Raw genomic sequence first — 12,768 nt, 5'->3', positions numbered from 1 at the left:
TCAGAGTAGGGTAATGAGAAATACAACCAAATCTTAAAAACGCCTTCTCACCCTGGGGTTGTGACCAGTTCTTCACATGTTTTTTCTGCCACTCCTTCCTCCCCAGGGGGGAGGACTCCTTACCCTGCTCCGCAAGGGGCCTCCTGTGGGGTCCTTCCCACAGGAGACAGTTCTCCAAACTTCTCCAATGTGAGTTCTTCCCACAATCTGCAGTTCCTGCCAGAAAACCTGCTACAGTGGTGGGCTTTTCTCTCCATGCATCTTCAGTTCCTGCCAGGAGCCTGTTCCAGAGTGGCCTTCCCATGGGGTCAAAGCCTCTCTCAGGCATCCATCTGCTTTGGCTTGGGGTTCCTCTTGGGCTGCAGGTGGATCTCTTCTTTACTGTGGACCTCCAAGAGTTTCTGGGACACAGCTTCCTCACCATGGTCTGCATCGCAGGCTTCAGGGCAATCTCTGCTCTGATGCTTGAAGCACTTACTTCCCCTCCTTCAGTGTTCATGGGGTTTCCCTAATTGTTTGACACACATTTTTTCACCCCTCTTGTTTAAATGTTTTACCTGTCTTAACAATGTTATCCCAGAGGTGCTACCACCATCATTGATGGGCTTGGCCTTTGCTAGAAGTGGACCCCTCTTGGAGCCAGCTGGCAATGTCTCCATGGGACATTGAGGAAGCCTCTGGTAGCTGCTCACAGAAGTTGCCCCTGTAGTCCCCTGCTACCAAAATTTGGTCGCACAAACCCAGTGTATGCACACAAATGAATCCCTACACTGCTTTGGAACCCCTCAGGGAAGTGCCTGTTCACTTGTCAAGTTTTAATGTCACTGACGTTCCAGTTTTACTGCTTAGGGTTAAATTGAATAGGATTTCATCTAACAAGTAATATCATCAATTTAAAGTAGCATGTGTAGACCAAAGCACATTTCATTGATTTGAGCACAAAATTGGTCAGCAGGAAGTTCTTGTTGTCCATAGGAGAACAGAACTGAGTCCGATTCTTAGACACCCAGTCAGGCCATAGCTGCTTGTGTGGCCACAGCCTTGCTGCAGGGCGATGTTTGTGTCTCAGTTTTCTTCTGGAACTCAGGTTTAAGGCCTGCAGAACCGAACAGTTTTCCAGCTTGCTTACTTGTGCAGGCTTCTATAAATACTAATTATTGAAACCATAGACTTTCATTGCAATGCCCTAAAACCTAATCCTTGATGAATTTAAGACACTTCCTTGACAGAGGATTTGTTACCAGAAAAATAGGTTAAAAAAAAATTCTCCTTTGGGCCTTACTTTAAGTGAAGTATTAAAAACTGTAATTACTTTTCTTCTGCGAGGATTCAATGGCAGCAAAAAAGTGTTAAATCTAACTAATGGGTCTCATTAAAATTAAATGAAACTATTGTTTGAACCTTCATTCCGAACCATTTTCATGTATTTTTGTCTGTGAACGAGTGAAATAGAATACTTCCCATCACCTCTGCAGATGTTCTTCTTCTGTGAAAGCTCTCACAAGATGTTTTGAACATGGGACTAGAAACCCTTTTGAACTGGAGTAAAAGAGGAAAGAAGTAAATTAACACCCCAAACAGTAACATAAGCAGATGTGCAGGCCTCTACATATGATTGTGTGATACCCCAATATTTAATTATTGTGTTGGAGGTGTTCTGGCACTGGCAGCCAGCTCAGTATGGGTGGAGTTCAGCAATCATACAGTCACCACAGGGCTTGCCCATCTCTATGTGCAGCTCCAGGAATTTTTGGAGATTGTAGTCACAGGGCTTGTCTCTCTTTTATGTTTCTATTTGGTTGGTGGAACCTGGACCAGTTTTCTCTTCTTTATCTGTTTGAGCCAGACTGCTCCAGTTGTTATGGGTGGTTTCTGTTTTGAAAATCTGCTTTATACCTGTAATTGTTTCCCAAGGGGAAACTACCAGGCTGCATTTCATTGGCTAGCATTTTCCCAGGAAATCTTAGATATGTGGCTTAGATTTGTCTTGCAGTGGTCTAGATGAAAACAGAGTCCCTGAACGCAGCTTATCTCACGTAGGAGTGTTTTGGCCACCACGTGTTCTTTTTTGTAAAATCTGAATCTTGTTCGTCAACTACAGATTGTAATACCAGAACTACTACTTTTCTCTAGTCCTAGTTTCCCCAGTTTTTTTTGCTTTCTTATGAATACAGTTATAGTAGCAGCTTATTATGATTTATACAATCAAAACATAACTTTAAATAATGATGAAGCAGTAAGTAGTAGTCTGGTTTGAAAATACTTGTCGTATTTTTTCCTCTCCAGGAACAGAAAAATCTCACCCTTTCAACAATGCCTTGTAGGTTTAAAATCACTAGTATTAAGTTTTTAATAATATCAGAATTATTTTCAATAATAAAATATTTGATCTGTGCCGTTATTTAGCATTGGTCAGTTTTTCTTTACCATTCTTCAGTGCAAATTAGGAAATCTTGATCCTCAAAATGTTGGTCATAATCGATGTTTCTTTGAAAACAACAAATTTCAGGTATTTTGTTGTCACAGTCCCCCTGAAACTGTAGATACATGAAGAGAGAATCTGTTAAGAATAAGCATACTTAAATGGGGAATTCAAACTCTTAGTACTTCTAAGAAGTTTTAATTCTGTCATTTTCACTGACATCCAGTGATATCAGACAGAATATGTGCCATAATGATGATTATGCTTTAATGTCTCATGTTCCAGTTTTCTTTAGAAAAAACAAAAAATGTTTATTCTTATAATTGCATAGGAAAAAAACACAGATATCATGGTCTAAAACTAATTATGTCTTAAATTAATCCTAACCTATCAAATCACATGTTTGTTTTTAGATTTTGAGATTGCATTCTAAGAGTACTTGCTGTGATCTGTATTTCAAAATGCAACTTGCTGCTCTACATATTTTGTGATGTGTCTTCCAACAGAGTAGGTTGTCCATGGATGATAACATGTGAAATGTTTCAGTTAAAATATGAACTCTTTATTTTCCAGGTCTGGATTAGTCCTTGTTAGCTGCAGCTGTTGACAGCTATACAGGTTTTCCTTTGCTTTACAAAGTCACTTTGTTCCCCATTGGAATCAAGGGAAGTTTTGCCTTTAACTTTATTGTAAGCAGAATCAAGCACACTCAACTGGATGGCATTTCTGTAGTTTTCTGGAGGTGATATGGTAATAACAGGAGCTCTGTAGCCAATTAATTTGAAAATGTCAGGGAATATTTCAGGCCTCATTGAAAGGGAGACGATGGAACTGGGGGCACGCTCTGAAGCTGGTTGAAAGACTGGTTTATTGCAATGGTTTGTTGTTGCTCATAGATCAAAGGAATGGTTGATACAGGCATTAATACTCGACAGACTGCTAATGGTACCTACCTGCCTCACTGCCTGAGGAGGCTAAGAGACTGACACTTCAAAATACTTACACTCTTAAAGAAATGCAGATGGAGGTAAAGAACCATGACAAGTCTAGCAGCAGTGAATGAAACAGGACATTTTTTATGCTCTCTTTGCTGTGGAGTGGGGGTCAGCCAAAGATTCATGAGTGAAAAGAGCCTCTTTCCAGCCCTCCTGAATTTTGTATGTTTATTGTCCCCACGAGTTAATCCAGTGTCTGTCTTATGGCTGGTACAGCAAGTGATGCTGTGTGTCCTGTCCCTTCCTACCTACAAGTGTTGGGACAGTGGTACTGATAAGTGAGAAAGGGAGATAGGCCTTGAGAATAAAAAGGGATGGGGAGGAGAAGAAGGTGCATGGTCACCTGGAATATGGCTATGGCATGGGCTGTGATGGGAGAGACATGGCACACAGAGGAGCAGGGTCATTGCCAGCAGCTTGGAATAGAGGGAGGGAGGAGGGAAAGTGCACACAGCTCTTTCAGAGGATGGCACTCACAGAGTCAACAGAAGTTTTTCAGGTCATGGTGATAAATGTCTCGTGGTGTGTATGGATGCACTTGTGCTGCACAGGAGTGTCTAGGCAAAAAGAGAAGCATGGGTGGTGGGAATGCTACATGCATAGATCTGCAGGATAAATCCTTTGATACATACACACATGAACTTTTCATTTGCAAAGATATATACCTGTGTCTGAAAGGAGGTTAATATTAAAAACTTCTGTTTTGACATCTGTGCTTAGTTGTTTTCAGTGCCTCTTTCTTGTGTGTATATTTCATGCATAATAAGCTAACCCTGACACCTGTGTAATACATTAGACAAGTCTTTTCTTCTTGTGTCTGGTAGCAATATACAGTAGAGATATCACACAAGGCTTGTTTTCTAGTAAAACAGTTGTCTTAGTGGAAGGTGTAATGCATTTTTCATGGTAGAGAATGGTAGAATTTTTATAACTCTCATGTAACATAAGAAATTAAGAGTGATTTCCACAAAAAAAGAAAGACTCCTTCAGTCACTGATCTTTGGGGAAGAGATATGGGAAATCTCGGACTGCTTCTGAGCAATGACTGAGAAATTGCTGTACCTGACAGTTCTGGGAAGCAGTGTACATTACTGGATATCTTTCTGCAACTCATACTTACTCTACATCATTTCATTGTAGGTCTCTTAAATTGTGCAGAATGTCTTCACAGCTTTTCCTGTAAACCTCTGCAACGTTTACTGGTACTACATTTTTAAAAAGAGCTGTACATAGAGTGCATATACTATACTACGTATTTTATTTTCTGTGCTCTTTCTCTGGATGTACCCTCTAGTCTGCAATTTTATAGTTGTCTAAAAATCACACTATTCTTCAGTAATCAGGTAGTAATTTAGTTATGTTTTTTAATTTCCCTTATGATTCTATTTTACATCCATTAATGTACTTAGAATACACATTTTCTGCTGCCCTCAGGAGTGTTTTGCCCACTTACCTTTATATAATACAAATTTTTACAGCTTGAGAGGTCTGACTCCTTCCTACCTAAACTAACATGTCTGACCTAGGATCCCAACAGTCACTGACTCCTTAAAAAGGGATAAAGAGAGGTGGAGCTGATTTGTGTCTGGGAAAGCCTTACCTGAGTCTCAGTCATTTTCATGAGCAGCCTGTCCCTTTGCTCTGAGTACTCAGGGAGTCTTACATTCCTAAATTGGGTGGCTTAAGTACTCAGAATTTCAGCTGAATGAACCTGTAGACATTGATCTTTTTCATGGAAAAGTACTTGAAGGACCAAAGTTATAAGATGGTTATAAAAATCCATCAGGTAAGCGATATCTGTTATTATGTGCTGTGCAGAACCTAAAACAGGACATCCAGCATGGGCAGGGCTTCTCAGTAGGAGTATCAGTGGATCAGCTCACAGAAGAGCAGCAGTGGTTTTAGCCTATAACAGAGAAGAGCATCCCTGTTCTTAATCTCCTCCTTCCTGAAAGCCCCTCGGATTACGAACCATTCCTGGGAGGCCAGCAGAGTCCCACTTTGAAGTGGGCATCATAAATGTGGCAGTGATTCTTAAACAGTTCAATGTGGGACACACAGGCTTTTTGAGACAACCTTCTTCTTAGAGTGATGCTTAATTTACTTTAAAAGCTGGATTAAACCAATAGTAGTGCCTGCTACAGAATTGTTTGGATTCTTTCCTGCCATGATTGTTGTCCATAAATATTGTTCTTGGGTTTGAAATGATGAAGAAATGGGGGTTTTTAGTCTTTGGCACCACAGTCACAAGGACTTGTGTATCTGTGAATCTGGCATAGTCCACACTGGTCTTTGTGGACATGAGGATGCTTGGTAAGAGGGGGTGTGTTGTGCAATGTACAAATGCTTCATCTTGTACCTGTTGAGAGGTAGTCACTGTCCTTCCTCCGCCCAGTACTGCTGCAGACTTCTCTGCCTGCTTCTGGTGATTAAAACCAACCAAGTAAAAGATACACATTTCCTATTATGTGCATCATAAAGCATGAACAAAGGTGAGCATTGTGGACTTTGGAGTGTTTGTCTGTAGCATATGAGCAGATCCTAAGCTTATTTCTTTCATTTTGAAGTGTGAAAAAAATAGACTGAAGCGTTGTAATGTTATCTTGATTAAAGATATTATCATGTTGACCCTTTTCTAATTCCCTTATAATTATTTTTTTGAGATTTTATATTCAGGTTACATTGCATATTTACCTGTTCTTGTGTACTTGAATGTGTCCTTTAAAAATGTTGGCAGTGTTTTCAGTTCTTTTCTCTGTAACGGGTAAGTCTGATGGCTGTTTCTCATCCCCTGCTGTGCTGAACTGCTGAGACAAGGCTGTTTTTGTGGCTATCATGTTAACAGAAATAAAAAATTAATTTTGTACTTAGTTGCATTCCACTGCAGAAACTTCCTAGTGCTTTATGTGGAGAACTCTGAGTGGATTGTCACTGACTCAGTGCAAATGTCTTGAACATAAGATTGGTAATTGCTCTTAGTTACACATAAAGTGGAGAAATTCAGGGTCAAATCATGTAAAACGTCTTTGTTTGGTTTTTTTTTCAGAAGATTGTTTCATTTATATACTTACAGGAGTACAAATCTTGATGTGATGTGTGTGTCTTTTAGCACACTTTCTTGAGTTCATCAGACATTATTCTTTTGTAGTACTTTCACACAGAGAAGAAAAAACCACATTATTAATTTTCTTCCTTTTTCTGAACCCAAAGAATTTCCCTCCAATCGTTGCCCCATATTCCAGCTTCTATCTTCTTGTCCCCAGGAGATTGTTTAAGTTCTTTCAGAATATATGGACTGCTCTTGTTTGTTTGCTCTGTAGACGGTAGGAGTACCCTCATTACTGTGCTGCCACTTTTTTCTGCCTTATGACTAATAGGCCTGCATCAGGAATCAATCCCACTCACCAGCACCAAACCTTGCTGGGCTGACCTTCAGGCCAGCTCTTTCATTTTGATTCTAATTTGTGCACTGATTTGCACATCACTGAAGCAAAGTTAAATGTAAGAGGATACATTAAAATAGCAGTACAGCTGGACTGGAAAGGCACAAAGGTCAGAAAATGGAAAAATGAACTGGCTGATAATGTCCATTTGCCCTGCTGCTGATGCATAATGGCTTTGAGTTTTGATTAGTGGTCATTATAGGCACATATATATTTATATGTGCATGTATATATATATATGTGTATATATATATATATATTGCCATAGATGTGCAATATTGAGACAAATGCTCTTGAAGTTCTCTAGTTTTCTATGGCATGCACTCCTCTGAAATGTTTTCAGTCTGCCCAAGAGCAGCAGTTTCGTCTATGTGCTCTGTAATATGCAGAAAAGGGTGGAGGGAAGAGGGTGTCAGTAGACCATGTAAGCCTGCAACTCCCTTGGGCTATTAAACAATTCCTTTGAAGCGCCAAGAAGCCATTCCTGTGCCTCTAAAAGAAATGGACCAATGCTACAAAGTTCTCTGTGCTCTCCAAATCCTTTGGCTTCATGGCTAGTTTCATGACTTTTGTATTGAGTTTTATATTTACAGCAAGTCAAATAATGGATTGTATGGAGAAGACTTTGCATAGCATTGTTCAGTCTACACCCTTGTTTACTGGATTTGGCTATAGTATAAACTATGTTTTAAAAATCCTTTTGTTTTTAAGCATTGTATTAACAGTTCTTCCAAAATTCAAATGTCCAAAGGGATTTTTCCCTCACAGGATGATAAATAAATAATTGAGATAGGTGCCAGTAGGTTGATGGGAGGTTGTTATGATAGCTGAAGCTGTAGCCTTGATTACAGCTTACTTGTGAACTGTGTTTTTTCTTAGCTCTGCATTGCCTTGCATTTTGTGTAGTCAATTGTACTGTGCCTGCAGTGATGAAAAATGCAAATGTTCTCGTGGTTGAATTTGCTGCGCAGGTACCATGTGCTGTGTTGAGGACTGTCCCCAGGCAGAAAGGAGGAAATGAGAATAGTTCATTTGCCTTTTCCTGCCTCTGAGTTTGATGGAAGGATAGTTAGTTTCCCTGAAAGCAGCTGAGTGGCTGTGGCTAAGGGGCCCTCAGGGCTATGGGTGGGGAGAGCAGATGGGGAAGAGATGCCTTCAGAGCAGGCCTGCAGTGGATGTGAAGATGAGAAGGTTCCTGGAAAGAGCAAGAAGCAGATCCTGCAATAAATATTCAGGGCTATGGAGAGTGAGAGAGTTTTCTCTGAGGAAAGACTTCACATTGCTGAGTTGAGAGCAAGGCTGGAGGGGAAAGTCCTGCCCTGTAAGGAGCAGCAGCAAGATTCATGATCATATACTTTTGGTTTCACACAGTTCTGTTACTCTTCCAAGCAACAGAGTTGGATTTCCTGTCCTTCAGAACTTACTCAATTCTAATTTAAGCTCTAATAAAAATTTTACATGCTGGAAGCCCTTTCAGCAGCCCCACCTTCAAGTTAAAAGTCTTCCTCAAAGCTCTGGCTTGCAGATTCCCATCACACCATCTTTTGATGACTGTAGGCACTGATGTTTTCCTACTTGTCTTTCTGGCCCAGCATCAGGACTTTGCCCTGGGTTTTCATACCTGGGCTATGACTAGGTTTTCTAAATATTTTTAGGTTTTCTCTCATCCAGCTTACCAAATCTTACATACAGACTGTTACCACCTTACTTACTGTTCTGTTAGTACAGTATCCTTGTTGACATACATGCTCTTGCCTTCTTGAAAGCTGGTCCAAGGAGTTCTGCTGAGATAATTTATCACTTTCACCAGACTGCCCTAAATTTTTACTTTTAAATCAGTCGTAGCTCCTTGTTGTCTTTATAAAAAGCACATAAGCCTTGCAAATGCCAGCTGAAAACTTATCAGGAGAGCCTTAATTTCTGGTGGAGCAACCAAGAGACTGACTCCACCCACATCTGATTTGCCTATGATACTAGACTTGACTAGTGGCACATGAAATTTTCAGATGGATAAATGCACTGTGTCCCAAGCTACCCATCACAGAAAGCTGTCTCTTTGTCTTTCTCAGCAGTTGTCCTTGAAATTTGGGTTGCAGTGAGTGATGCTTGCAGACATCTGAGTGACCACTTTGAACCTGCTGTCATGGTGGCTAATATTGTCACCTTGTTCTCTTCAGTTTCTTCATCTGCCAGGGCTCTGTTGATGGGTTGTGTTTCAATCATAGCCTGTCTCTGGTATGAGCAGTGAAAGTCCATTGTACCCCCATCCTGACCTGCACAAATCCATCTTCCAGCTGTCAGAGGTAAATGGTATCAGTCCAAGTTTCTGGAAGAAAGCTCTTAATTGTCTGAACAGAGAACAGAGCTGGATCCTTGCAGATGTTTAGCTGAGATCTATCTCTTTTTGCTAAAGCATCATGGACTTTTCTAGCATGATTTAAAATAATCCCAAAGGAAATAAAAAAGAAAAAAAGAAAAAAAAAAAAAAAAAAGGAAAAATCCCTAACATTAAACCCTACAGACTTCCAGGGCATGCTTCCATGGCAGCTCTAAATCCTGTGCTGAAATTCAGCTAGCAATAGTGGTGTGAAGCCTCTCAGCCAGAGGATTCTTCTTGTCTCAGAGAGGGAGACAAGTACCATTGATGGTACATTTGTTTCAGCAGTGAAGGAAAAAGCACTGGTGACAGCAGCTCTGTGCTTTCTGAATGCCTAACAGCACTTGGGAAAGGAGAGAGGTGTGAGTGAGAAAGGAGAAAATGTGGGAAGAAACTGTGACATTTTTTTCTCGGTATTTACTAATTACAGGTTTTCTATGTTTATATTTTTGAAGGCTGTTTTCTTTACAGTCAGATCTCATCTGTCATTTCCTTTAGGCTGCTCCTTCCTACTTTCCCTGATAGTATTGCAGTTGGATTTATATAGGAGGAAAAAAAAAAACCCTTCAATTAATTTTTCTGGTGTTTGCATTGGATGGACTAAGTGAGATAAATAAGAGGCAAAGTGCTGCTCACAGATAATCCTCCAAATACCTGATTTTGGTTAGGACTTTCACGTAGCTGGTATATCTTTAGAGACAAAGCTTTCCAGAGCTCTTTGAAAATCAGCAGTGAGGGGAGTGAGTAGGAAGGTGAAGCCTGGGGGTCAATTTGTGCAGAGCGTCCCTAGATAGGAACTCCCTTGCCAGGACTGACTGTAGAAGCAGTTGTAGAATGACTGTTTTGAGGCAGGGATGAAGAGGTGTTTCTTGACAACTAACATTTGGTCTTTCTTTGGTCATGCTTTGTAATTTACACTCTATAGAGTGTAAATTTCTATTTCTATTAGAAATGATTGTTCAGGGTAGTGTGTGTAGTGTACACACCTCTGCAAGAGGATTGAGTAAATACTAATCTTATACCCCTAAAAGAGATACTATTTACAAATATATTATGTATCCATATGGGTCAGATTGCTTTCACAAGACATCAAGAGGATGTCTTTGCAGTTTTTTAAGCTGTCTCACAATGGCTGGGACTCTGTCACCAGGGCTTGGGGGCTTTAGATATTTGCATAGAAAACATGAAAAGCTGGTAATAAAATGTGGAATAACTATTGTACCTAACCTCTTTTCTACTTACTCATACAACCATGCTTGTATTTTGATCCATTATTTAATTCAGATAATTATGTTTGACTATTTAATTCATTTGGGTTTTTTTTTTTTTTTCAGTTTGGGGATTTTCTGGAAATACAAGATACTGGATTTATGGAGAATTTGGCCTTCTGGGTTGCTTTAAAATTATGCCATTTGTTCCATTGGCATGAACATACAGGAAAACAGGAACTTACAGAATTCAAGCAGAGCGATAAATATACCATTTTTATTAAAACTGCTTGACCTCATACTGGAGCTGAAAAAAATGTTTAAATCTAATTTAATTTTAAGGTATGCAGTTAATTAATACTCTACATCCATTAACATTCAAAAATGAAAGTATCTGCAGAACCACTACTCCCTGGAGTAATTTGTCACCAGAAATAAAAAGTCTGCCTTTGAACTGAAGTAGCTTTTGGGTAGTGAGCAAAGGAACCCATGTTAATCATACAGATTAATCCAAAGAGCGAACTTCAAGTTCATTACATTGATATCTCACAGTTATAAAACCAATTCTAGTTATGTCAGATACTGTTGTGACAGCCAGTGCCTTCTTTGCCAAGTGACAGAAACTACCAACAATTTTAATTTACTGACTAGAGTGTGATAGTTTGTGTGCCTGCTTGTGCATCCCAGATTAGAAAATGTTCACAGCATATTTCTTGATAAAAAAAAAAAAGATGCATTTTCTGTTTACATGGAATTTAGGTCTTTGTGCTGTGAAGTGAACTCTCTTTCCAAACAGTGAATAAATGCAAGAAAAGAAGCAGCAAAAAAAGACAGGATGAGGTGCACAGCAAATGCAACACAATGCCCTTCCCTTCCCTTCCCTTCCCTTCCCTTCCCTTCCCTTCCCTTCCCTTCCCTTCCCTTCCCTTCCCTTCCCTTCCCTTCCCTTCCCTTCCCTTCCCTTCCCTTCCCTTCCCTTCCCTTCCCTTCCCTTCCCTTCCCTTCCCTTCCCTTCCCTTCCCTTCCCTTCCCTTCCCTTCCCTTCCCTTCCCTTCCCTTCCCTTCCCTTCCCTTCCCTTCCCTTCCCTTCCCTTCCCTTCCCTCTATTCCTCTACCTCTGTTAGAGCAAAAGATACCTTTTGCATTATTAGCTTCAGTCTTGCAGCACCTCCTATAACATGTGGCATTCCTACCAGAGCTATTTTTGCTTATAAACCCTTTTTAATGCACTAAGTGAGGATTTGGGTCAGTGGATTTTAAGCGTTGTCAGGCAATGTTTGCAAAGTGCCAGCATATTCTAGGGGTGCAAACATGCCAGCTGAATTTTTTGCTCTGTGTACAATTTTTGTACAACAGAATCCTAAGATACAATAATAGGTTGCCTAATTATTCCCCCCAAAACAATATTAATAAAGAAAATATTTGTGTTTTTTTCAGTACTTACTGTTCTTCTGTGCTACCATAGCCTTGATAAAGCTGGCATTAAATAACTGCTCGGCTGGACAATGGAGCTGTGATTATCTGCCACTTAATTTGTTTGAGTTCAAAAGGACGATTTGACTTCTGATCATGTGAAAAGCATTTCATTGCATGCTGGAAAGCTGTCTGCGTTTGTATCTAACAGACTTGACAGCATGGTTGGCAACAGACGGATAATGGAAGGCTAATGAATAATGAAAAGCTGAGTGATTGAAATAGCAGAGCTGCGGGGAGAGAAGAGGGAAAGCTGAATGGAAAATGGAAAAACAAGCAGTACAGAAGTCAGGAATAACTAGTATTTTGATCAGTATCAGAGAATGTCTTCACATCAGAATTTAACCCAGTCATAACTTAAGCATTCTCCATCTGCCATCTCACAAAAGCTCTTAACTCGTTCACCAAGACATGTTTTGTACAAGTCACTCAGCTTGCCTTGAGGGAGGGTAGGTTGAAATGAATATATTTTTCAACTCCTAGGATGATGACTACTCTTCAGTAACCTTCTCAGTTGTCATTAATTGTCTGGTGCATTCCTAAATTCCTACCTGAGCGAGGAGTGCTTAATATCTCACAATCTGCTGCAAAAACCAGATGAGAGCTGTAGCATTGGAAGCTATCAGCTGTACACAGGGACATTGCAACGCTTACTTTGTATTTATACTTCTGTGAAGACATCTCTGGTTTTGTAGCAGGGTTAACTCTGTTTTCATGGTGCTCACTCTTCAGATCCCCAGCAGGGAGGAGCAGCTCTTACTTGCTGCTAACTGGTCTCTCCAGATGAAATATGGTCTCTGGAGTTGTGGTATTCACATGCCCTCTGAACAGAGAGAAGCTGTGAGACAAG

General features: G+C 40.2%; 1 protein-coding gene across 6 annotated transcripts in view; it reads left to right on the top strand.

The window, feature by feature from the left end:
• The window catches only part of HECW1 (HECT, C2 and WW domain containing E3 ubiquitin protein ligase 1), a 252,940-nt gene that overhangs the window by 72,239 nt on the left and 167,933 nt on the right, over positions 1-12,768 (top strand). The gene's annotated exons all lie outside the window — the stretch shown is intronic.

This window comes from Melospiza melodia, chromosome 1 (assembly GCF_035770615.1).
Source record: "Melospiza melodia melodia isolate bMelMel2 chromosome 1, bMelMel2.pri, whole genome shotgun sequence".
NCBI lineage: Eukaryota > Metazoa > Chordata > Aves > Passeriformes > Passerellidae > Melospiza > Melospiza melodia.
The sequence above is the reverse complement of the archived record's forward strand: the minus strand, read 5'-3'. Positions and strand labels throughout refer to the sequence as shown.